The sequence below is a fragment of the Equus caballus genome, chromosome 24 (assembly GCF_041296265.1).
Source record: "Equus caballus isolate H_3958 breed thoroughbred chromosome 24, TB-T2T, whole genome shotgun sequence".
Classification (NCBI taxonomy): domain Eukaryota; kingdom Metazoa; phylum Chordata; class Mammalia; order Perissodactyla; family Equidae; genus Equus; species Equus caballus.
The window spans coordinates 14,900,553-14,927,579 of record NC_091707.1 but is presented as its reverse complement, the minus strand read 5'-3'; the positions used below and the strand labels follow the sequence as shown (position 1 = coordinate 14,927,579).

The window sequence follows — 27,027 nt, the reverse complement described above, 5'->3', positions numbered from 1 at the left end:
ACTGGGAGCTGGGTCACCAGTTCTGCTTTAGTTCCTGATGCTTCTGATTGCAGATTCCACTTGCCACCACTGGAGGGGGGCAGGGGCTGTTTTTTCTGCCCCCTCCACCTGCTCTTAGTTGTGCAGGTCCAGCCACTGTAGCTGCTACCACTCTGCTGACCGTCATATGGGTGGGGCTGCCACCATTCAGTGGGCATTCATGTGGGCCACCACTGTTCCACGAGAGTTCACACATGGGCTGGGCTTCCCTTGCGTGCACTTACAGTTGTGCTGGTCACTGTGTGAGGATATGAGCCCTTGATCACTGCCATCAGGGGAGAGAGAAAGGGCTGCTCCCCTAGTTGCACTGCTTCCTGGGAGTCCAGTCCACCCACCTTCAGATGCATAGCTGCATGGGTCTCTTAGGCATCATGTTGTAGTGTGTACAGAATCCTCATTTGTCAATGGATGTTCTTAAAGGGGAGAGACAAAGGGAACAACTCTCTCCACCATGATGCTGACATCACTCTCAGTGTTACCTTTTTGTAAAATTTCAGTTTCCAGTTGTTCTTAGTTAGAGTATAGAAAGGCATTTCGTTTTTGGATGTTGACCGTGTATCCTGTGATCTCAACTCACTTGTTAGTTCTAGGAGCTGTTTTGTATCTGCCTCAAGGTTTTCTTTGTACAATAAATGTCATTTATGAATAAGTATAATTTTCTTCTTTTCTTATCTGAATGCCTTGTATTTATTTTTCTTGCCTTATTGCACTTGCTAGGACTTCTAATACAGTATTGAATAGGAGTGGTGACAATAGGCATCTTGCCTAGTCTTAGGCAGAAAGCATTCAGTCTCTTTCCATTAGGCATCATGTTAGCTGTAGGACTTTGTTGATGCTCTTCTATTTCTGGCTTGCTGAGGGTTTTTAATTATAAATGGTTGTTGAATTTTTCCAAATGCTTTTTCTTCATCTTGATAAAACCTTGTGGTTTTTCTTGTTTTTCTGTTAATCTGGTGAATTGCATTGATTGACTTTTGACTGTTGACCCAGTCTTGTATTTCTTTCTTTTTTTTTTTAAAGATTTTATTTTTCTTTTTTCTCCCCAAATCCCCCTGGTACACACTTGTGTATTTTTAGTTGTGGGCCCTTCCAGTTGTGGCATGTGGGACACCGCCTCAGCATGGCTTAATGAGTGGTGCCATGTCTGTGCCCAGGATTCGAACTGGTGAAACCCTGGGCCCCCAAAGCGTAGCACATGAACTTAACCACTCAGCCAAGGGGCCAGCCCCCAGTCTTGTATTTCTGAGATAAATCCCTCTTGGTGATGGTACAGCCATGAGTCACTTAACAATGAGAATACATTCTGAAAAATGCATTGTTAGGCAATTTTGTCATTTTGTGAATATCACAGAGTGTACTCACACCAATCTAGATAGTATAGCCTACTACGTATCTACGCTATATGGTACTAATCTTATGGGAACACCATCATTGCAGGTCTGTTGTTGACTGAAACATCCTTATATGGTACATGACTGTATGTAATTCTTATATATTGTTAGATTCACTTGCTAATGTTTTGTTGAGAACTTTTATATCTTCATTTGTATAAGATATTGGTCTGTATTTTTCTTTTCTTGTATTAATTTTATCAAGATTTGGCATCAAGGTAATGCTGGTCTCATACAGTAAGTTGAGAAGTGATCCCATCCTATTCTGTTTTCCAAAAGTTAATTTTTCCTCTGGCTATATTCAACCTATGTATATTGGAAGATAAATGAAAACAGAAACAGGAAACTCACTGCTGGGTTGTTTCTTGAATCCTGCTTGCTTCTATCCTCCTTTCAGGTTCTCTTGATAATTGTTCTACGTATTTCATCTGTGAGTTTTCATTGTACACTGGGAGTACCATAACAGAGACCTGGCTGTTGTTTTAAAGAACTAAATTTAGGAATTGTTTGTTGTGGAGCAATAGATAACAAATAGCAATTCTTTTCATTCTTGACTCATTTTGATCCTATTCACTCTTTAGATTCCAGCTTTGTAGGGGCACTAGCCCTCGTGCCTTATAACCACGTGTCCTCCTGACCCCCTTATGAGTAGGATGTTAACCCTCTGGGATTTGTAATGATCCAGGTCCTGGCCATCCCAGATCATAGTTGATCTTACTCAAAGAACATCACATCTTGAAGGGACACAGAGCCCTTCCACGTGAGCTACTGTCCCTTGGAATCCTGGTTGCACCAAGGACAGTCCCTCTTGGCAAACATGTAGTCTTTATTCCCCTGCCTGCTTAAGCAACCCCCACTCTGCCCACAGTAGTGAGTGCACAACTCCGTCTAGTCAGCTGCCACTGGACACACCTGGTAAGTAAATCCCAGTAAACCCTTATGTCTAATATGCAGTCTCCAGATCTTTTCTTCAGTCTCTCTGCAACGTAACCTGCACTGCTCACACAACTGGGCACACAGGCAGACAAGCTTATGTGACAGTTCCTCAGAGACGCTTTCTCTAATCATTGAATTGGAACTAGAGCCCACCTGATTACTCTGGAATTACTCTGATTATTCCACTTGGTTTTCTTTATAAATTTTTGTCAATTTATAATTATTTTATTTGCTTGTGTCCTTGGACTATTAGCCAATGTGACATAAGTGTTTAGCACAGTGCTTGGCACATAATATGAATGTGGCACATAGCTGAATGAATAGAGGAAGGAATAAAAAAAAGAATAAGTGAATGAATGTACAAACCTACAACTTACAAATCTAGAGGGGTATCTTCACACACAAAGGGCAGAATAGATATTGTCAAGCAGTTTAAGAGCTAACAAAGTCTCTCTCATTAAAAATTAGGCTCCTTTTTCTCCTTTCTGTTTGATCACAAGTGGATGTAAACACTAGACACTGACCAGTCTTCATCTGCTATTTGTATATATACACATACATACACATGTATATACATGTATATATGTATTTATAATATATGTACATATTTATGATATATTATACATGATATATATACGCATTAGATATAGATATTGATATAGTTATCATCCTGCTTCTTGCCTCCCAGATGTTTCTCTATATTCTTCATGAGCTCCTTAGATTCTTTCACTTTTTTATATTCATGATACTTTCATTTCTTTGCTTAAATAATTGAACCCCTCATTGTTCCTTCCTTACCCCTATGCGTGTCCCTGGTTATCCTAGAAAAGTCTTGTATCTTCTACCTTCCCTTGTTTCTGGGAATCTTTCTGGTCCCCATTCTCAGATCCTGTTACTCCAACTTGCCTGCAGTTCTCTGATGTGATCCATTCTTTTAAATCAGATTTTTGTTTTTTCATTCACTACCCTTAGACTAGATGTTTTGGACCAACCCTTACTTCCTGGGCCCACCCCAGCCCTCCTCTTAGACTTTGACGGTGATTCCTCTTTTTTTTTGAGGAAGATTCGCCCTGAGCTAACATCTGCCACCCATCCTCCTCTTTTTGCTGAGGAGGACTGGCCCTGAGCTAACATCCGTGCCCATCTTCCTCTACTTTATATGTGGGATGCCTGCCACAGCATGGCATGCCAAGTGGTGCCATGTCTGCTCCCAGGAGCAGAACCGGCGAACCCTGGGCGCCCAAGCAGAATGTGCACACTTAGCCGCTGCACCACCAGTCCAGCCCTGATTCCTCTTTAATTAGAGCCCTCAAAGTGCACAAAGCCACACCCACACCAACACCAGTCCCCGATGTGAGAAGTGCAGGCTGCGCCAGTCCCCACTGGGAGGAGCTCAGCCTGGGCCAGTCCCTGTTTTCCTGGGAAGGAAGGTCTGCACCTCGCTTGTTACAAACATAATACGGAACTCAATAGCAAGGAACCATCTTGGGATAATTAATGTGGTCTTGCTGCCTTTATTGATTCACTACAGTTTAATCTATTATGCAAAAGATCTTTGATTTTATGCATTATAGGAACTGAATACTTCTGTCTTCCTAAAAGATCCCTGAAATGTCATTGAACTTTTTTCTTGATATCCTTTAACATCAATTAGCTACTGGACTATTAGAGAGTAAGACCCTAGGTCTTAATAAAGCGGGAAAGACCATTTCTGTCGTAAAGAGGCCAAGACTGCTGTAGGTTTTCTGTTTTTTTGTTGGTGGTGGTGTGTTCGTTTGTTTGTTTTAGTTCTTTTTTCTACTTAATGTAGTTTTGATGTTTTTTCCTTTACTGTGCAACTATTAATTTCCTCTTGAAGTGTCATTTTTTAAATTGCTTCTAATTTGCTATAAACATTATTTAGAGGGAAAAAAACCCTGTTTTCCACTTAACTTACCACCTCTGATTCTTTCTTTTGACTTTTCACACTTATCTCTGGTTTAAACTTTTACAATGATCATATTATTACCTTTACACTAATTGATTAAAAATAAATGTTTTTAATGAATTGAAAATAGTACTTACCTCTTAGGAGAATTGTGAATATTACACACATGAAAAATGTGTAGGAGAGTGGCTCACACCTTGTAAGTGCCCCATGAGCACGAGCTGGTATGGTTTTGTTTTCCGCCTGGACCCAGAGACCATCTGCCTCTGCGCTTGCAGCTCCCGTGAGACACCTCCTGGGGGCTCTCCTCGTACCTCAGAGTGCAGACCTGAACTCCCCAGCTTCTTCCATCCTCACCCAAACATCTTCCTCTTATGCTTCTTAATTCTGCCAGTAGAATGATTTTACTACCACAGACTTGAATTTTTTAAGACATCTTTGATTTCTCTCTCTTCTTTGTCTCCCAACCCAAACAATTTCCAAGTCCTTTATATTCTGCTTTGCAAAATTTCTTAAGACTTTGCTCTCCTCTCCATACCCTTGTTCAGAATCTAATTCCTGCTCATCTGGACTAATGCCATAGTCTCTAGACTAAAGCAATCGTGTGAAAACTGCCTTTGATTTCCAGCCCCTGTAATATATTCTACACACTTAGATTAATTTTCCTACAAACCATATCTGATAAAGTCTCTTTCTTACCCAGTAGGTTTTATTGACCCCCAGATGTACACTGAGTTCAGGCCCTCCACTCTCCATGCCCCATCCACCCCTGCAGTCTGCCATGGCAACCCCTTCATGCTTGTACCCTCCAGGGAAGTTATTTAATGTATACTAAAATAAAAATGATAATTTTCTTTTCTTTTTTTTTTAAAGATTAGCACCTGAGCTAACATCTGTTGCCAATCTTCTTTTTTTTCTTCTTCTTCTTCCTTCCAAAGCCCCCTAGTACATAGTTGCATATTCTAGTTGTGAGTGGCTCTGGTTGTGCTATGTGGGATGCCGTCTCAGCATGGCCTGATGAGCGGTGCCATGTCCACGTCCAGGATCTGAAACAGCAAGACCCTGGTTCCAAAGCGGAGCACGCGAACTTAACCACTTGGCCACAGGGCTGTCCCCAAAAATGGTAATTTTCTAATTGAAGGTCTATGATATTTTTCGTTTCTGTATTAAATGCGTGAGATGTAGAGCGGACTTTGATGACCTCTGTCTGGGCTTCTAAGAAGTCTCTTTTGTTGGCTTTTAACAGATTCTTGGCTTATTCTGGATTGATGAGATTGTCAAATAGCTGAGTTCCCTATAAGTGACATTAAAAAAACCTATGAGACACACACACATACATACATGCTAAGGAATCCTTTGGAATTTCAACAATATTAATTCTTTACCTAAAATGCGGTAGATACCAGAGAAATGCTTTTCCATTTCCCTTTACATGGGACATATTTGCAACTTGAGAACAAGAGCCAGTGTTGGTTTTCAGACAGAGTCCATTTAATTAATCACACTATTTGAACAGCTGGGGAGGCCATATATTTATATAAGAGCTTAACATTCTTTCAAAAATTGTCAAGTATGAATCAAAATAATATTATTTCACTTTTTAAAGATACACTATTTATCCTTAGATTTTATTCACACTTAACTTTATAAATCAATAGTTCTAGCCTTTGAGACAAATTATTACTATGTTCAAATGGTTTCTGAAAGCACTATCTATGTGGGATGGGGAAAGGGGCTACGGCTCTATTCACCACAGCGACTCATTTGGAAAGTGTGAGATTTTCCAATTTTTGTTTCTAAATTTGACAAGCAATGGAAAGAGTAGAGAATAAATAGCTTGATAAAATTATATGCTTTCCTCTTGGTAGTCAGCAGCATAAAGATGAGCTTTTCTTATTGGAAAAAGGTGAAGCACGTCTCATTCAATGCAGCAGCATAAACTCTACACAGACAAATATGGGTAAAAGCCATAGTAAAGCTGGATCCTTGTTTTAAATCACTCAAGGACACAGTTTTAAAGAAAATTATTAATTAACACATGTGAAATAACAGTAAAAATAAGCAGGAAAATTTTATAAAACTAGTTTTAATCTGAATTCTAGCTTCTATTCCTAGAGTAAAATCTAATTTGAGAGAGAAACTTTGGATTCTGCTAGAGATAATCAGATGAGAAACTCCAGGGGTATGGGCATTTATTTCAATGGAAGTCGCTTATCAACAGCTGTCCTTTGTGCCCAGCCTGTGTGGTCAGGGCCCCCAAGGACCACACTGAGGGCCTTGGAACAGTGGCGTAACTCAAAAAAGTTATAAAGGAGGCTGGCCTGGTGGCATAGTGCCAAACCCTCCGCTTTGGCAGCCCAGGGTTCAAGTCCCCAGTGCAGACCTACACACTACTCATCAAGCCACGCTGTGGCAGTGTCCCACACGCAAAATAGAAGTAGATTGGCACAAAGTTAGCTCAAGGCCCATCTTCCTCACAAAAAAAAATGTTATAAATGGGCAGAAGCTCCATAAGGCTAAATTTGAGGAGAGAAGGAAGGATAGGCAACTGGAACATGGCAAGGTCAACTTTAATTTTCTATTTGAGTTATATCATTGCAGAACAGAACTGTTTCTGGTCAGCAATTTGCATAGCTAAGGCCATATTACTTTGACAGTTATGTTATGACTCCAGTGGAGGCAGGGCATATGTTCTCCCCTAGGGGTTAAGGCAGGAAGGTGGCCACTGCAGGCTGGTGCTCAGAGAAACCCAAGACTTCTTATGCACTAACTCAGTCTTGAGATTCCGATGCATCATTAACCAAGGTCCACATGTCCATTTACCTCCCCACATCCTCTCAGACAGCCTTCGCCTTTACATGCTGTCTCTGCTTCTTCTCTACTTTTTAAATTTAAATACATTTCTCTGTATAGGAAGACGAGGGGCATGTGTTATTATGTTCTCTGTTCTGCAACCCCATGGGGGGGGGGGGGTCCTGGCCCCACCACTGTCTGAGGCTGCACTGAGAAACTTGTTTCAGAAGACTGAGAACCAGTCTTCACCTTCTAGAAATTTAACAATATAAGAGAAGAGATGCAGATACACCCAAAAGTATGGGCTTCAGAATAAAAGCACTGACCTTGTGCATGAAATTGTCAGGTGCAGGTTAAGTGAACTTTAATGTAATTCATTCATTCATTCACTCATTTGTTCATTCACTCATGCTTTCATTCATTCTACAGATATTTATTGAATACTTAGTGCCAGATAAGTTTCTAAGCACTGGAGACGTATGAGTGAGGAACACTCAACCCAATCTCTGCCCTGATGGAGCTCTCAAAATGGAGCAGAAATACAGTCACATAAAACTTGAATCTAACGTTGAAACTGTGATGTGAAGAACATAGTAAGATGAGAGCTTATCATAACCGAGGTGACACAGTCAGGAAGGGAAGACTTTCATAGAGAGACGCAGACGGAGCAGGAGTAAGCATATGACCCTGAGGGAGGAAGGAGCATGGTAAGAGGCACTGAGGAGCACAGCCAGCCCCGGTGGCCTAGTGGTTAAGTTCTTCATGCTCCACTTTGGAAGCCTGGGTTCAGTTCCCAGGTGCAGATGTACACTGCTCTGTAGGCAGCCATGCTGTGCTGGTGACCCACATACTAAAAAATAGAGGAAGACTGGCACAGATGTTAGCTCAGCATGAATCTTCCTCAGCAAAAAAAAAAAAAAAGAAAGAAAGAAAAAACGCCAAGAAAGGCCAGTGTGCCAGGAGTGATAAGAAATGAGACATGATGGGGAGAGGGGCTCAAACTCTGCACTATTTGTAGACCTCATTGATAAGTTTTATTTTCAGTAGAAAGCAAGAGTAGCACATACTTTGAGGTCATTACCCAGAAGCATCGTGTCCAGCCTGGACAGAGGCAAGATAGACCCACATAGTCTAGAATCCAAGACAGTAAAGGCACACTCACCCTCTCTGTGTACATTAATCGCTGGGGACAGCAATATTAAGCAACAGCTTTTTGAATAGGGGCCAAACCACCACTTGGTTAAAACAGGGAAATTTTGACTAGCTCCACTAATAAATAATGAACCCAATATCCTTTGCCTGGCCTTCACTCTTTCACATAAATTCAATATGTTAATGCATCTGTAACAAATTAAGTGTCTCTTAAAAGTCCCTTAAAAGTCTCCAAATCTTTTAAAATTTAGAGTGCCTATGGAAAACAAATAAGCAAAATCCTTGACCTTTTCTCTATTCATAAGTAAGATCAATGGAATATGCCAAGAACCCAGAAAACTTTCTATTCCCAGAATTTTAAAGGAGTTTGCTTTTATGTACCCAAAGTGAAATTGGAAGTCTCCTTAAAAAAACTAGCTTGCTTGGTTAGCTTTGATAATGAAATCAAGAGAATACTGATATATGCCGGTCGCAATGCCCAATAACCTAATCTCCAAACTCGCAGTGGTATTTGGCATATGAAGCCTGCACAACCCTTGGAAACTGAGTAGCAATTTAAGTTGTTTATTCTTACATAATGGGGAGCGGGGGGAGAGCATTTCTATTTCCCATCGGTCAGCGTCACGTGCCCCTTCTGCGTTCTGGTGAGTATTTTCTATAATTACCCATTAAGCTGATCTGTAACAACCAATAAAATACCTGAGACTATTCCTGAAATCCAAGCAGAATCTTGGAATAGAGAGATAACAAGAAGACAGTCTTTTGTAAGCACACTTTAAATAACAAATTTTATTTGAAAAAAAAATGAAGAAAAGAATGGGGAAGGAAATGCTATTAAAGAACTACAGAAAAGAATCAGCAATTTCTGAGTTTTTCAATTAAGTTGCCAATTTTAAGGCTATTACACTGCGCCCTGATTCAAAAGGATTAGCAATTTTCCTCTTAGCAATTAGGAAGGTAGAATTTTACCATGGAAGCACATGGGGGAAGACTGTACGAGAAGTTAGAATTAACTAAATCTCCGCTGCGGACCACCCAAGAGGAGCTAAATGAGGGGTTACTTTCAAGTGGGGCCGAGATCAAAGATTGAGGGAGATTAGAACCAATAGGAGGTTAAAGGAAAACATCTGGTCCTTTGCAGTAATCACCAATAGACAAGAGGATCTTCCTCCGGGGAAGAGCAGCCCCTCTGACCACCGACCCTACGACGTGCCACAGAGTGCTGATTCCATGACAGAGGACACCTCTGTCATTCTACAGGAAATGCTCTCAAACTTTCAGAAAAATTCATGGGGATCTTCCTTCATCAGGCAGAATGCAAATGTGCAATTCAGCATTGTGGTTCGGAAGACATTTTTTTCCCTGTTAGGGCAACATAATCATGCTCCATGGGAGTACCACCCCTTGATGGCCTGCCTCTACTGAAACTCATCACCATGAGTGGGGGAGGTGGACACTGACCTCTTTGGGGAGCAGCTTGAAGCTGAGGCCACCAAAAAAGGAGGTGATGCATGTTAACATTGATTTTAATTAGCCTTACAGCTTTGGTTTATATATAAATGCTCGTCTGTTTAGGCAAGAGATGTTAGAGTCCTGGGGAGAAAATGGAAGTATTCAGAAGAAAAGAGGAAAGTTCCAATATTTTCCTAACAAAAAAGTCTGATAAAAAGAGCACTTTATTTTAGAATGTTCTTGCTTTTTGCAGTCCGAGCCTTTTAAAAGAGGAGCTGACTTTCACGTGGTTTTCTTCTATCTTATTTCCTATTCTTCAGATGATCCTGGACAATTAATCACCCAAAGGAATGACAAAACAGCCCCCAAAGTGGCACCTTTAAACGTGCCAACTTTATCTGTTATCTCTGCCTATCACGTTTCCTTAGAAGAATTCCAAGGAAGAATTTTTTAAAGGCTCAGAGCAAACGTGTTTGCCCAACTCCACTATCTAACAGGAAGGCTCCTGGGAGGAGAGCCCGTGCGCGTTTGGCCACTGGGTCATGGAGGGCAGCAGACTGTTTCCTTAGTCAGGCCACGAGTGGAGAGAGGGCTTGCACTTTCTGAGCACCGTCTCTCCACACGTCGTCACCAGCAATAAGCTTGTGAGAGGGAGAACGGGCAACTATTGGGACCCGAATGGAGAGCTGAAATTAGACCATTTCACTTTCCCACTGAAGAGACCCAGGTCTGAAAGAGTCGCAGGTGGCAGAAGTAGACCCACGTGCTTCTGGTTTTCATCTCGAGCCTTGGCTGCAGCTCAGGGCTTACCTGCATTTCTCCCATATCTCGTAATCACTATTCCAGTGGGCGCTCCGAGTCATCAATGGCCTCCACTTCTCTTCCCCCTCTGTCTGGTGGCTAGAAGGTGGGGTAACAAGGACCAGATTACCCCAGCCCTAGAGTCAGTGCTGGGGCTGCAGAAGGGGGAACCTGGAGCCGGAGAGCGTTGGCTTCTAGCTTTCCTCCAATTTATAAGTGGGTTTCCTTACTAACCTAGCTAAGTGTTTCCCCTTTCTACTTCTGTTATTTTCTTCTTTGGACCTCAAGTATAGAATATTGAGAATTGTTGTATTCCTCAATTTGTGGCCCACTATCTTAATGAGGCCATGCAAAGCCTTCTCTTTTTTTTCATTTGATTATTTTCCCCCTTCATTTTCATCCCACCTCTCATTACCCTCCCTCCCATATGCAGCCCCTCTAATGTGTTTACTGTCTGTCCTTGGATATCCTTGTGTCCTTGAAGGACTTAGTGTTGCTCCATGCTGTACTTTTTTTTTTTTTTATTGAGGAAGATTAGCCCTGAGCTAACATCTGTCACCAATCCTCCTCTTTTTTGCTGAGGAATATTGGCCCTGAGCTAACATTTGTGCCCATCTTCCTCTACTTTATATGTGGAATGCCTGCCACAGCATGGCTTGATAAGTGGTACCTTGGTCCATACCCGGGATCTGAACCAGTGAACCGCAGGGCCACCGAAGCAGAGCACACGAACTTAACTGCTACACCACCACGCCGGCCCCACTACTTGTTTTTAATTTACATAGGTAATATTGCACTAAGCTCTCCTTCTGTTTCTTACTTTTTCACTTGATATTCTTTTATTAGGATCTATCAATGCTTCTGCATGTAAATCTAGTTTATTACTTCAAACTGCTGCATATTATTATGTAGAATGCATCAGAACACTTTTCTCATCCATTGCTTCCGGTGGTGGACATCTAGGTCAGGTCGCCACCAGTCTCAGCTCCCAGGAGTAAGTTGCACGGAACATGCTCATGTGTACCCTCTTTAGACAATGGAAGAATTTCTTTTGGGGAATTTATCTGAGTTCAGCTACTGAGTCATGGGGCAGATGCTTACTTATCTTTATCGCATATTCACATATTGCTCTCCAGAATGTCCACACTAGCTGATACACTCACCCGCAATACAGGAGAATTCTCACATCCTCATTAGCACTTGGTATTATGTGACTTTTTAATTGCTGCCAATCAGGGTTTCCTCCTATTAATTACAGGACTTTTGGGTTGTAAATTTAAATCATTATTTTTATGTTATATTTTTCTATTTTGTGAAATTATATTTAAAGACCAAACGCAGGAAAATCTCTTTCGCAACTTGAATGGGTATTGGGAATAACCCAACGTCCTGATTAGTGGAGAGTTACCTGTTTGGCATACCCAGGTTACCATTTTCAAAGAAGCCAAAACTGAACCACTTGTAACTGTAAAACCCCTCCATGACCATGGCTAGTCTATAAGAATTCAGAAGTCACTTGGGGACTAAGTGTGACCCATAGCTCTTTATCATGAAAACCAACTCTCATTGCACTTTCCCTGTGGATATATCAGTTAAGATATTGCTCTGTTTTATAACAAGGAGCAATTTTGGATAATGTAGCAGACATACTGATGATTTCCATGCTCCTCTATCCCACCCCCACTCCTGCACACGTACCCTCCTCCCTGAAATTGCTCTCCACCCATGGACCCTACTGAAGGAATAGTCCATGTTGGTACACAGGATCCTGCCCTCTGGCCACAGTTTATAGGATGAGGGAAATTCATTGATCTAACATTAAACTCATCTATAACTTGGGATGAACCAGTAAGAGTCTTGTGACTTTGAAATGAGATAGAGTCACTTGAAAATGGTGAGTGCCAGAGGCAGCACCAGGGCAGTTAACATCATGAGAAGGCGGAAACTAAGAAGTGACAGAGAATCTCGATGTGCAGAGAGGAGTAGAGATTACAACCACCAGTCCAACAGCTGTGTATGCCTGGACCGGGCCAAGCAGGAGCCTCACTGGAAAGAATCTTGACCTAAATTCTTTACCTAACTCCACTCCTATTGTACAAAAAGAAGACTAATCAGACATTCTGCTTCAAAGAGAAGCTTCATCAGCCCCACGCAAGGGAACTGACTTCTAGGCCTTTCTTTTCTCCAGTCCTCCAGAGCTCCCTTCGACCAAGCACCATCCACCATTTTTAAGGGAAAATGAAACATTTGAACCCCCACTACTCTTTACCTGTTAGAAGTAAGCTTTGATAAGTTAGTCTCAAGGACATGGATAGGGAATGGAGGGACAAAAGAAAGCTCCGGCCTTCACCAGGGAGTCCACTCCAGCACCGGAAAGGTCAACTAGAATGTCGATGACTCAGGTATATCCTGAGCCTGCTGGGAGGTCAAAGCTAAAAGGGCCCTGAACATAATGTAACTCAGACATTTAGTTTAATACTATTTTTTAAACACCCAGAGAGAGTTATTGTTTGACTACATTGAAGATGTATCATTTTTGAATGAGATCAACTTGACTCGGTGGAAGTCATCAAGCTGGGGAGAAGGATGTGGGAGGAAATCAAAAAGAGAGACCTGTGGGCGTCAGGAATTACTTTCACAGCAGCCAGAGAAAATGTCTGGCACCGCGTTAGGGAAAACTGTCTCCCCGGCAACATGCTGACAAGTGAACCAGGAACTGTCCATTTGCCGTTGTAAATTAGATGCTACCAAACCATTGGCTTTCTAAATTAATTAGAAAAGTAGAGTAGACGTCCATTTTTCCTTTATCCTTAAACTCTTTTTCAGGTAGCAGAATATAGTGGTTAAGGAAATGGGCTCTAAACTGGACTGTTTATGTTTCCATCCTAACTCTATTTTCCCAGTTATGTGATTTTCGGCAAGTTACTTAACCTCTATACTTCAATTTACTCACGTGTAAAGTATAGATAATAATAGTACTTCCCTTATAGGGCTACTGAGGGGATTGCCTTCAGAATACTGCGTAGGAGACAAGTGCTCAATAAGTGTCAGCTATTATGATAATTATTATTTTGGTAACAGCACCATGATCCTCCTTCAGGGACCCGCTATCATTGTCATTCTCAGTCCAGCTGACCGAGGTGGAGCCGACCCCCTGCCTTAGCTCCTCGGATATTGTCAAAGTAGATGCCGTGAGAGTCAAGGTCAGGAGCTCTGACTTGAACTACTAGGAAAGAGGCACTTTTGTTTTCACTGGGACTTGCTAAGCTAATGACTATAAGCCTGGAGCCCTTAGGAATCATCAAATTGAGAGATCCTGCCTGAGGATAAGGCTAACACAGAGAAAAAATCAGAGCTGAACAAGGGCAAGATACTGAATCCTTATGACATTATTCAAGCCTCTGGATCTAGCTATGCCTGAAACCAGTACCTGGTGCCCTTGGAATTTCCAATTGTGTGAGCCAATAAATCATCTTCTTTACTAACCTAATATAAATTGGGATTCTGTTATTTATACTAGAAGGAGTCCTAAGTAATATAGTAAATTATAGCCCAAAAATATTTGCAGCTAAGGAATTCATTTCTTGATTAATTCATCTAAAACTTGTATTGAGTACCTGCTCTGTGCTAGACAATGTACTGGGTACTGTGATACAGTATTAAACAAAATAATATTTACATTCTAGTGGGAGAAGATGATAAATTAATAATTTGACTGAGCCACATGAAATTGACATTTTTGTCGGTCAAATACAGTCAAATATTGCCAATTTTACATGATTCACCTTAATACCTAAAGGTCATATTACAGGTACTGTTTACCTTAAGAGGTTATATGTCCTGAAGAGGTAATATGTTACCATGTTGCTGGTGTTTAAGCAAACAACCACAACAGGCTTCTAGTTTTACGTCTTCATCCCACAGATCCCCACTCCTCCTGCCTATCAATCCTTCTATCAGGAATTAACTCCGGTAATATCAAAAACTGTGTTCCAGCATGACAAAGAGATACAACCTCCTTCGAAATCATTTTCCTATCATTTAGGTCCCTCACACCTATAAAACCACATTGCTTGCCAATTCTGGGGCCATATTTTCCTTCACAGGTTGTCAATAACAGCCTACTTCTAACACATTTACACACTCAATCCCAACGAGGCCCCTTTGTAATTGGTATCACTTCGTACTTTCTCTGCCTACTCCTGGGCTGAATTCCTGGTTCCTGCCAGTTGCTCATTCCTTGCCTTCCTAACTTAGAACATTTGGCTGGCCCCCATCCTCTGTAGTTTGGAGGAAATTACATCTTGTCTGGATAGTAGAGCTGAATCTGATGGAAGGTCTATTTATATTGGGAGTGACAGTAAAATCAAAGGGCTAGACATGGAGTGGTGCAGGGAGGCGAGGTGAGTGGCCTGAGGATGTGGACTCTGAGATGGAAACAGGCATACAGGAGGTTATTAGGAAGTGCCATTGAGGGCAACACCTGTAAGAATGGAAGGGTGTAGGATTGGGTAGAGGGAGAAGTTGAGCTACAAAGCAATCCCAATGGAAGACTTAGAAATCTGCAGGGAGCTCTGAAGATACGATGACCGTTAAGACTCGGTCTGAATTGAGATGAGAGAGTGAGGCCTTATATCCAGAGCATGGTACCCAGAACATCTGCTTCACCTCTTTTCTAATATGTAATCAGCAATGTTCATATTGTTTAAAGTTTACCATCTTAATTTTAATTTCAGTCTTTTCCCACTTATTGTCAAGCCTCTTTGATGCCTAAGCAACCGCTGTCCTTAAAAGTCAGTCAAATGCTTATTGAAAGCATGAACAAAGAAATGAATAGTTAGTAATTAAGGGAAGTGAAACAAGACTACCATTTGTATTCCCTACAGGGCTTCTATGTTTATGTCTATAGAAGGAATCTGATCATTTCTTTGCCAACAATGAAGATGACTTCACATTTTAATCTCTCAACAAATGTTGGCTAAGCAATTTGTACTAAATATCGTAGGGATACAAACACAAATGAGAAATGATCCTTAGTGTCAAGAAACTTGCCTCATGGTTGTAAGTCACACAAATAATCCTGACGCAGGACAGGACACGTCACCACCAATGGAGTCACTCTAGTGCCCCGAGTGTTGGGAGGCTGAAGCTTCTATCAGCTCAGGAAAGGGCTAGAAGGCTTGGGGAGGCAGTGTGCTTTATCTGGGCTCTGAAGGATGACTTCGGCTTGGATAGAGTTAGTGAGATGTTTGAAGCTGAGGGAAAGTCCTGGAGAGAGGAAGAGAAGGTCACATGAATTAGCTGGACAATGGAGTAAATTTGTGGAATGGTGAGGGGTGACACCAGAATATAGGTTTATAGTCAGCTTCTCAACTACCCAGACACTTGGGTCTTGAGAGAAAAACACTCTAGCGTTCTTTAGTGTGATTCTTAGTTTTATTTTATTCTCTCTGGAAGTGGATCTTTTCTGGGCCAATAATTCACTTGTGGACCTGGCTGTTTTTTATTTGGTTCTTTCATTTGCAAAAGATAGAGAATTACTCATTAGTATGTATAAAAATCATCTCAGCAATTGTATTGGTTTATAACACTAAGGTGATTCTGAAATGTCCTAAACCCACCAATAGGCTTAAAGAGTACCCAAGAACTTCTGAGAGGTCCTTACCTGGTTTGTTTAGTTTTGTTTTGTTTTTGGTGTTAGGAGGGGAGAAGTCATGCTCTGAATACCCATCTGAGAAGGGGAAAACTTTGGGAAAGGTTTGTTGGGCAGCTTATAACTAAGCAGACCCCTCTCAAGCCATGTCAAACCCACGGTATGAGAAGTGGTCAAATAAAGCAAAAGATAAATGTATTTCACTTCTAAGGTTAATAAGTGCTAGATTAACCATATCTTACTTCTCTAAGATAGTTCTATCTTGTGATGCTTTAAAATGAAAATGAGTTTAATTATAAACACTGATGAGAATAATTTGAGATTTTGGATAAAGCTTAGGAAAACAAGAATGTATTTACTAACATACTTTAATTGCTATCAGTTTTGTCCTTCAGAAGTAAAGCCAACCATAACTGAACCTCGTCTCCCAGGGTCACAAAATCCTAATTTATTTGTATCATAATCTTAGTTTTCCTTAAATCTATGTCTAAATTATCTGCCAGCATTTTTGTGACAGTCTTGTGACTCACACTGAGCAGGAAGACAGACCTATTGAATTAGAGCAGGACAGCCCCAGGTTTCTTTTGAAGAAATCCATGATTAATGCGTTCTCACATCTCCCTCAGCAGGTTGCACATTGGAAAGGTCTTTCCAGAGGCTTTCTGAAAAAAAAAAAAAAAAAAGAAAAAAAGGCAGGGCTGGGCAGATTCATGAATGTCCTGTAGCTCCGGGAAAGCCATCCAGACTGGAGATTTGCCAAAGGGCATACTTTGGCTTCCTGCCAGTATTTTGTAGAGGGGAAACATTATGTGGAGGGACTTCCTTTGCTCCAGTGAAAGCTTACCAAAGGTCAGAAAATTATCCATTTTACCCACACACAGAGTCCGACAGTCACAGATTTATTGTGGCTCAGGAATTCATGACACAGCCTTAGAGTTTACCCTGGATGACAAAGAAAGTAGAACTGTGATAATGAAATGATTATACATAAACATTAGTCTTTTCTCCACATTTTCTTTGTACTGCCCCCCAAAAAAGTATAAGTAATGATTTGATTTGCTTCATCCTATAATTCTTTAAATAACTTCTAAAAATATTTTCCCAACAGAAACATAATACCACCTGGTTCACAATAACTAAACCTGATGTATCAAAACACAAATATAAAACTTTTTCCTTAAAATTTTTAATTAGGTCATTATCTTTATAGTTTCATTTTGTAAGCTACACTTTTTAAACAAAACATTTGATGTGAAGGAAGGGAACATCACAACGTCAGATGGGGTGCTTCTACCCCTTTAGTTAACACTGCATTTTCTCTTTTATGTTAAATGCTGAAATTAAAGAAAATTGATGTCTTTTAATAGAAAAATCGTGCAAATTGCAAAACTTTAACAAAGCAATGCATAGAGTTTTATTCTTTTCACAATTAAAATTTACCTCAAGTATTTTTTATTCAATACCAGGCCTAAGACCACCAACCTGGAAATAATTTCTAGTTTTTAACAGTTCCCATTAATATCTATGAAAACACAGTAAATGCATAATTTTCACATCAGGATATGAAACCACAAGAAGTGAATTATTTATATAGACTACATAAAAGTAATCTAGCAATACCAATGCTTGCCAAACAAAAGTATCCTTTATAATTTTCATTCATTCGACAAAGAGTCATTGAAATCCCACCAAATGCTTCAAATGAAGGCAAAAGCTTTCAGGGCCATGAGATATATGACATGCTACCTGTCCTAGAGAAACTAGACTCCAGTTGGGAAAACACACAAGTATGTGTGCATACATGCTTACACGTACACAAAATACAGAGTCATATGTCATTAAGGGTTCAGCAGCAGTCACAATACACAAAGGGCATAGTGGCTCAGAGGAAATAGTGATCACTATTATTTTTAACAGTCTAAGAGGTTGTCATGGAAATGGTGGGCATTTTTCCAAAGGATAAACCAATGGCCAAGGATTCTGTTCTTCCACAGATGTATACATCTAATTGAAAAAGAAAGTTCTGTTGATGCTCCGTTACCCTGGATAAATATTTTTATACCTTAACATCCCTCTTCCTTCTTTCTCTTCTCCCCACCCCACACCCATCAGCTGCTTGTGCTTACCATGCCTGTTGCTATGATTCCTACACATTCTGCCAGAAATCCCAGGCAAGAGTGTCTTAATCACAGAGCACCGGAGAAAATGATGTTACATTAATGATACATTCTTCTGCACAAATGAAATGGCCTTCTCAGATTTGGGAAAGGGGCATCTATATAAAAGCATGGGTTTCCTGAAGAACTTTTACTAAGAGTTATAAGCTACCCTTTGAATTACCTTCCATGGAACCAATCAGCTTACTTCAGAACGATTTACCCTCGTGAATGGATGACTAAGCAGACTTTGCAGTTAAGTTTCCTAAATATTTCTGAACTTGCACATTTAATCCACTTTTTTCTGAGCTTTATTATTTTAATCATTAATTAGAACCAGCACTAGAAGAATGTATTATATCATTAAGAACCTTATATATACAAAAAGGTGAGGAAATTAAAACCAGATAGAAACGGCAGGAGGCTCATAACAGAGCTGAAGGTATTCTTGCTTTCAACCCTCCTGGGTTGTTGGACCTCCAGGAATGAGGCACTGCAACTTCTTCAGGAGACGATGGTTCATGCTCTGAGTTGGGTGGCACAGGGTACATGCTAGAGAGTTACGGTGGCACAGAAGCTCTCCAGAACGTAGAGAGATTTCATTTTTCCTTCAAAGTCCTTTTCTGCTTTTTCTTCCCAACTCAACTAAAATTAGGACGTTTCACACGTGTTAAGCTTTATTTGGAGAAGTCAAGCGCATATCTTTTGTCAACAAATTGCCTGCTCTCTGCACCAGCAACATGGATGGCGTTTTCACATATCAAACCGAAAGAGAAATCAATTTACAGCCTGTTATTCAAATTAGGCCGGCTGTGAATTCCTCTCTGTGCAGGAAGATTTCATGGCCGTCCATTCTTAAAGTTGACAGTTAAAGATATATATGTTAATTTTACCAATTGAAATTTTATTTATTAAGAAATTCCACATACTCAGAAAGATATATGACTTGAATAGGCTAGCTCTGTGGAAAATGAGCAATCCAAATTTTCGGGAGACATAAGAACCAACTTTCTGGACCAAGATGCCCCTTCGACTAATGAAACAGCCGAATTTATTTTACCAATGAGGTTGGTGATGGCCAAAACTTTATTCAGGCCGTGAGACTATGATCCAGAAAAGAGCTGGAAGACTGTGGACATTTCCGAGACTAAGTAAGGGTGCCTACGGTTCAGAAAGATCTATAGCCCCAGAGCACAAAGGTAAGGCCTGAGAGATCAGGAAAGGGCTACAAGAATCCACTTCTCAACTTTGATCATTGTTATGACTATTTTGCCCAGTGAAGTTATTTTCAGTGACTAAGTCAACGTCATCAAGTCTCTGGGTCTACAGGTGGCGGCAAAGTCGTACAAAGAACCCTGAGCTCCTAAAGAAAAGGTCTATGTAAACATAAGGGATTTTTGTTAACTTTTTCTTGCTCTAAGAACCCGCTTTTATATTTCCCTTTCTTCCCTTCTCTTATTATTCCACTCCATCACTCATTCTTTTCTGTGGTCAATTGGGTTACCACCCAAACCCACAGTGACACCTGCTGGCCAATTAGAAATGGCAGGACTGAGTCCCCACAAAGGCCTTGCCTGGCCTGTGGTGAGCAAATGAGTCTATTGAAGCAAACACTAAACACTATAAAATTACTTTAGAAACTTGGTAAGAAAAAAACGGAGTGAGCACTGCCTCTAAGGGCAGCTTTGGAGGGGAGAACTTTGCAGGGAAATCTGCCTAAACTATTGCAAATATAAAATTTAAGGATTTTATGTGTTTTGAACTCATAAAAATGAACCAAAAATGCATCCTGCACTACAAACCAATTATTAGGCCTTAAGAAAATTGCTATGCTAATTACTCGTGGAAAGTCACTTTTTACATTGGTTGTGCTTGTCTATGCTTACAGTCCGAAAGATTTTATGCAATAATAACTCAATAAAGTCCCCAAGGAGACACGTGGGAATGTGTTGCACACACATTTGTTTCCTTTACAAATATTGATTAGATCTCCAACACAAAGGGTTAAAAATTTAGGTTTAACACATTCTTTCCTATCAATTCCCAAGAACTTCCAATTCTTGTGTAAGTTTCTTTACTGAAGAATATTCACATTTTGTTAATCCTAGATATTTATACTTTGGTTATTTTGGCTGGGTACATTTTTGAGGATGTTTGCTTTGTTTTAAGCAAATCCGTTTCTGACTTGAAAGTACAAGTTCTAGTAAAAACAAAGACAATAGGAATATATTTTAACATGCATTCATTTTCCTAAAGTACTTACACTTTTCACTGGAAGGTTCAGTCCTGGGAAAATTCTCCGTACGCGTGTTCATATTCGAACCAGGACATTGTCCCTGGTGACTTGTAGCAACAAATGTGTATTGGACAAAGCTGTTGGCCTCCTTCAGCCCTGCTCTGTGTTCTAAAAGCCAAAACTTCATTTTAGCATGACCTTAGAAGAATGGTGATACTTTTAGCGTTTCCTGGTATTTGGTGGAAGGAATGTTTTCAGCTGACTGCGGACATCGCTTGGTTTACAGGAAAGATTTGGTAGCGTGTCCATGCCAGGACTGCACTTACCCCACATTTCGTGCTCTGCAGGAAGAACACATGTCAGAGCTCACTGTTTGTTAAATGGAAAAGATTCAGTACACCAGAAGCTTCTATTATAAACATTGTGACTTCGTGCAATTTACAAAATGTTCTATCTCCATTAAACAATAAACCCTTGACCCCAGAGCTCAGTTTCGGGATTCTGCGATTTGAGAAGGTAGACGTGATGGATGGCAATAATAAATGAAAAGTTCAGGAGGTTAAAAAAAACTGTTTAATTATTTCTGTAGAGCGTGGGCTGCAGAAGCCTTGCATGTCTTGTTTCTTCATTGTGGAAACGCTGCGTGGAAGGGGTGTATCGGTGCAGCCCAGGCAGGGCATAACCTCAGGTTTCTGGCCCTCAGCTGTGTTTATGAACAAATGGTCTCTAGATACCCTTCCATCTCTGAACCTTGCAGGTCCTGCCAGCGGAGATCCAGTGCCAGTCCCAGGGCTCAGCATCTGTTTTCCAAGGAGCGTGGATTTGTTAGCATGAGAAATTCATTGCTCGTAGTTGCTTCCCAGCTGTGGCACTAGTGAGTGTAGCCTTTTTGCCTTTTTTATTTGTAGAAAGCCATGTTCTATGCTCTCTTGGAGCCTCTCTTATATAACTAGCCCTGGACACAGGCTGCTATGCTCTCAATCTGAGACCCATGAAGCTGCCTTGTTGGCTAAAGAGCTCCCCCTTAAAAGCCTCCTCATTTGAACTTCACAAGGTCCATGGGGGCGGGAGGGTGATGTCTCACATGAGGATGGGACCTGGCAGTTTCCAAGGCACCATGTTCTCTAAATCAGATGTTCAAGAAATAGGTCAAGTCTATAGATTGGGGTGTTGGTTGGGGAAATAACCTAGGGGGAAGCTCTCAATGGAGCTTTGGAGGCCAGTAGCTCTGGACCAGGGTTGTGAGCATAGTAGACAGGCATTCTTGCTGCCAAATGAATGTGAATTCTTTAGAGCTTCCTACCCCTCCACACTGACAATGAATTGCTATCTGCCTGAGTCTACCTAGACTTGCAGAGACCAGATCAGAGGCAGCTGCTTGAATGAACCTCGGCTTCCGAACTCCAGAGGAAAAGCATTTTGAAGCCTGCAACACGACAAAAGAGAAAGATGCGGCTTTGCAGCAATTTAGACAGAGGATTTTTCATCATAATCTGAAAAAACATTGAAATAGAAACTTCAATGAAATAATTATAGCATTTTATCCATTCAGTGTCTTAAGCATGTCGCGTAAAAGAGGGGAAACTAACTTTTACCAATGTGTGGACTACAGGAGAGGAGGTGTGTGGAATGATGGGTAAGAACCAGAGCTTTGAGTAGAAAGTTCTAGATCCCACTATTACCTATCTAGGTAATCTTAGGGGATTATTTAACTTCTCTAAACCCCATTTTTCTAATCTGTAAAATAGAGACAATAATAGCTCCAACCTCGGACTGTCATAACGTGTAAATGACACAATGCTCCTAGGAAGATACTTGACACAGGATCTGGCACCACTCACACATTGCTGGAAATAACTATTATAATTAAACATCAACTGTGAACAGAAGGACCTTGAACTGAAAGTTAACATTGACAACAATATTCTGTGTGAACGCAAACAAATTTCTTCCCTTTCCTTGGGCCCAGGATCTACCCTTAGGTATCACTGGGATGATAATAGAGTGGATGAAATGTTTCTTGTTTCCAATCTGTATGAGGTTAAAATGAAATAATCATTTTGAGGGAAAAAGACTATGTCCTAGACGCAAGCGTCTTTATTCCATTCTTGGTCTGCACTCTACAGATAACTTCCTGACAAGAGAGAAATTACAAACCGCATGGTCTCAGCACCGACTCAGACAGATGGGAGAAAGGCCACGTGACTGAACACACTGGATATAGGCCATCTGGTCCCAGGAAGAAAAAGCCCAGCTGGACCAAAAGTCAAGGGTGGGCTACAGCAGAATTTCTCAACCACCATGCCCCACCCACAGTGTACACTGGGGCACTTAAATGGACTAGAGCCCCAGAGGCCTGCTTGACGATTAGCTGAGCCCTCCCCACCACCCCAAGCTCTCCAGGTAGGAGCTGTTTGTCCGCATGTTTGTCCAGATGCCAGACACATGTTTCATGTGACCACAGAGTAAAGAAGACAGGGAAGCCCCAGGTGCAAGGCAAGGCTGAGACGAGGGGAGGCCCAGGAGGCCCGTGCCACAGGACACAGAAACACTCAGTCATCAAGAGAAACAGTATTTCAATGCAATGTCTTCAAAATAAAAATTAGTGCGTAAACCCCATGTAAACAAAATATAATTTTAAATAAAGGATTGCGAGGCTCAGAAGCACCAGGCATGGGCAGCACTGGGCCTATCTTGGGGCTGTGGCAGCACCAGGAGAGATCAAATGCTTATAGAGCCAAATGGGCACCAGAAGGCCCCAGTGGGACAGCCCGTGAATGTCTAAGATGTGTTTCTGATGGCCTTGTCCTCATTCTTGCTTTACCTCAGACACATATAAAGCTCCACACACTGGCTGGGAGATACTCTGAGAAGTCAGCTCCAAAGAGTTCTGGGTTCAGGGTTCACTCACAGCTGGCAAAATTGTACTTTCAAGTTAAAAGGAAAGAACCTCTTATCAAAGGGCTCAAGAGATTTCTTGAACCCAGATCTAGTATTAACTTTGCAATATTTTGATTAATGAGAGTTAAGTGATTCCAAATACACAGATTAAATTTCCCTAGAATATACACAGTTTTGGAAAATGAAAGGGAAATATTGCTTTGAGGAAAATACTTTTTGGGCTATACCATACCCCAAATATATAAAAAATATTACAAAGTTTACCAAACCTCAAGTGCTTCCGGGCTCACATAGCTTAGCTCTCTCCTTGAGACCATCATTTGCCACCATCATTTTCCCAGCAGCTCTCCTCACGATAGGAAGTCTATAAGTCAATCTTCTCTTATGTAAATGAAAGCATCTCCAGAAGTGTAGACCTCACATCCACGGCAGAAGGCGAGAAAGACAGACAAATACAATTCTTTCAAGTCTTGTCACCTACACAGGATCATCACACAATTAAGAATGGGATGTCAGGTGCTGATCTTGGAGGACTCATTCTGTTTGAACAAACAGCAGCAATTCTCCTGTAATGTTACACTGTATCACGAGGCCTTGGAAAAATAGCCACATCATCACCTGGCTCATGAATCCTTACTGCAATCTAAAATCTAAATACACAGATGAACCAATGAGTCAAGTCGGTCTGTTCAAATTTGGATATAAGCAAAGAGTTCTCTTCTGAGTCGGGGTGTGATCCATGTGGTCAGGTGCAACACTGTGCTTGGGGAATCAAAGCAAGTGAGCCACATTATGATGAAAGCCAAGAAGTTGTGTTTGGGAAAAAGTCTCATTACGTATATGTCACCATCTTCCTAATTCTCTAGAGCAGGATTAGAAATGGGTATCTAATTTTGTTTCTGAGTCAGAGAACTCAAGGCAGCCAGTGAGCACTGGAGACGCTTAGTTCACAGGTTTGCAAATGGGTTAGCAGGGCAGAGTTGAGGTGTCTCCATTCATGGGTTCGTCTGTTCACTCACTGGCATGAGAAGCCAGGCATATTTTTTCAAGCTCTGAAGCAACGGAGTCCTATTCTTAAGGGTTTGTGAATCAACAAAGAGGAGTGGCGTTTAATAGTTAAGTATGTCTCATGTAGCCATTTAAAATCTTTTATGAGTGTCAAGCCATTATTAAAGCAAGGTGGGTTCTAGGTCATGGACCCTTTCACGGCACTCCCACAGTGCTAATAAGACAAATAAGATCTCTTCACAGGACGATGGCTGCCTCCAGCCCTGAATTCAGTGTGTCTACTGTAGTTAAAAACTCTAAAGGAAAAAAAAATTACCATTATAATTATCCTACCCCAGAAACGTTTTCCTTTTCATTGTGTGAACAAAAACACAGTTTCTAAGTCAATCAGTGTTAAGTTGGTTTTTATTCACGTGTATGTGCATGCGCATGCGCGTGTGTGTGTTTATAGTTGGAGTGGCTGAGTAGGGAATACAGACCAAAGATGATCAAATACATGGATACGAAGAACACACATGGATGCCTGTTATCCACTGAACCACATGAGTTACGTCCCTAGAAGTTATTTACCGTCTTGTGTTTACAGATGGCATTATGTTCCACTCCAGACTGAGTCATCCACTCTTTCCATGGCAACTGAAAGGATGACAGAAGGAAAAAACAACAATGACAAAAGCAGGGAAAGCTAATAAAAGAAGATAAACACACAGCATAAGAGAACTATGTGCGTGAGCACAGATGTTGTAAATTCTATAAAGCAGGTTGTTTGGAAAGACCTACCTTCTCACAAGTGATGGCCTACACTTGCCACAAAGCTTTGTTATACTCCACTGCCACAGAGAGAAGCAACCACACAGATGAAGAGTAAGATATTTATATATGTAAATACTCCCAAATACATTTCTTTCACTTTACCCCAAAGAATATAGAGTGCTACATTCAGCTGCTCTCAGAACATGGCGTTCCCCACTAACACTAATTCAATGGCCACTATCACACCATGAGAATGAAACACAAATGTCTTATGGTTTCCAGATCATATGCTCAGCACAAAACTTCATGATAGCCTATTTTTATGTCCTATATAACAACTTACTAATTTCATAAAGCATTCATTAAAATGAAATTATAAGGACTGCATAATGTGGACCTCTGAGCTCTGATATTGATAGATTTGATTTTTTAATGAACATCAATAAAAAGGGAGAAAACAATTTCCAGTGGTTTTCCAACTACAGTCTAATGTCCAAATATTTAGAGGAAATTTTCACAATTGGCAACTGGTAGCAGGAGGGCAACAATTACGTTGGAAATCATGTAGTTAACTTACCTAGGTTGCTGTGATACTGTTAATTATAGTGCTACAATAGCCAACAAAAAGTTATCAGACTTCACTGATGTTTTCAAGACTCATCAGGTCAGAAGGAGCAAAGATGCCTTGTTCAAGGTGCCCCAAAGTAAGAAGCATGGGTGAACTGAAATCGGAAGCAGAAAGCAGTTAGGAATTGAAATGGCTTCTGCTGTGTGTCTGTTTTTCTCCCTTTCTCTCAGGGACTGCATGGACCCCCACTCACGCCTTCTCAGTGTATCTCTGCTTTGTTCTCCCTCATTCTCTTGGTCCTGCTCCTCATAATTACAGCCTGTAATTGCTGTCCTGGCTCCCAGTCGATCTCATGGCCCTTCAATTCAGATTCTAAAGCCAACCAGCTCAGGCTCTGAATGTCCTCAATTCTAAATTCCAACAAGAGAGCAAAGAGAAGATGCCTCCTCTTTTCCTCCCAGACACCCCTACTGGAGTTCATGAACAAGCCTATGGACAGACCATCCTTGGATCAAATATGCTCCATCAGTCCAATCTGGTCTTGTCATACCATGGATCACTGACTCAGCAGGGCAGAGGCTGTGAGGGGAGGCATCCTAGCCCAGCTCATAACACCGTGGGCAAGAAAATGGCAAACACTACACCAGTGAGCTGTTGCTGTCAGGGAGGATGCTCAAGAGAAGACACAGGACCTGTGATGGCAGCTGTATCTCCAACAAATGGGGGATCCTGTTTTTACTTCAATCCAGAACAACTTGAAGGTAAGTCTTCTCCACTGTGTTTTTTTACTAAAAGAGAAAAAAATCTCAGCCTATAAGAGTGCACAGAAAAAAAAACAAGGCATTCTCTGCTAATAAGTAATCAGAGGAAGGCATTTTTTTCATACTACAGTGGGTGGAGATAGGTATCCTTGGAAATAAAATTGGTAAAACTAAACAAGAATAACAACAACAAAATTATACTTCAAATAATCTTGGATAAAATGCTCTTTTGGCCCTGATACATGGAAATGGCCTTGCCAGAACAGTCTGCAGAAGAGTAAAGGTGACACTGAGAAGAGAAGCAACACCCCTTAGGGGACCCTGAAGGGGAAACACAGTGTCAAGAAGATGCTGCTGCTATTAGCATCAGTCATTATTTTCAGTATCTGTATTAATTTCTTTTATTAGCTATCCTTGGTCTGAGTTTTCAACAGTCCTTAGTGGGGAGGGACTTAGAAAAAAATGTCCAAATCCTGTTGTGTTATTGTTGATCATTTGTT

The 27,027-nt window shown here is 41.0% G+C and overlaps 1 long non-coding RNA gene across 1 annotated transcript; it reads right to left on the bottom strand.

The window, feature by feature from the left end:
• Nucleotides 1–17,027: 17,027 nt before the first annotated feature.
• On the bottom strand, nucleotides 17,028–26,554 carry LOC138920520 (uncharacterized). The gene is made up of 4 exons (XR_011431846.1): nucleotides 25,776–26,554; nucleotides 25,016–25,081; nucleotides 23,707–23,914; nucleotides 17,028–21,962 (listed from the first exon to the last, which is right to left on the bottom strand). It is a non-coding gene; the product is annotated as an uncharacterized lncRNA (long non-coding RNA).
• Between the last annotated feature and the right edge of the window lie 473 nt (nucleotides 26,555–27,027).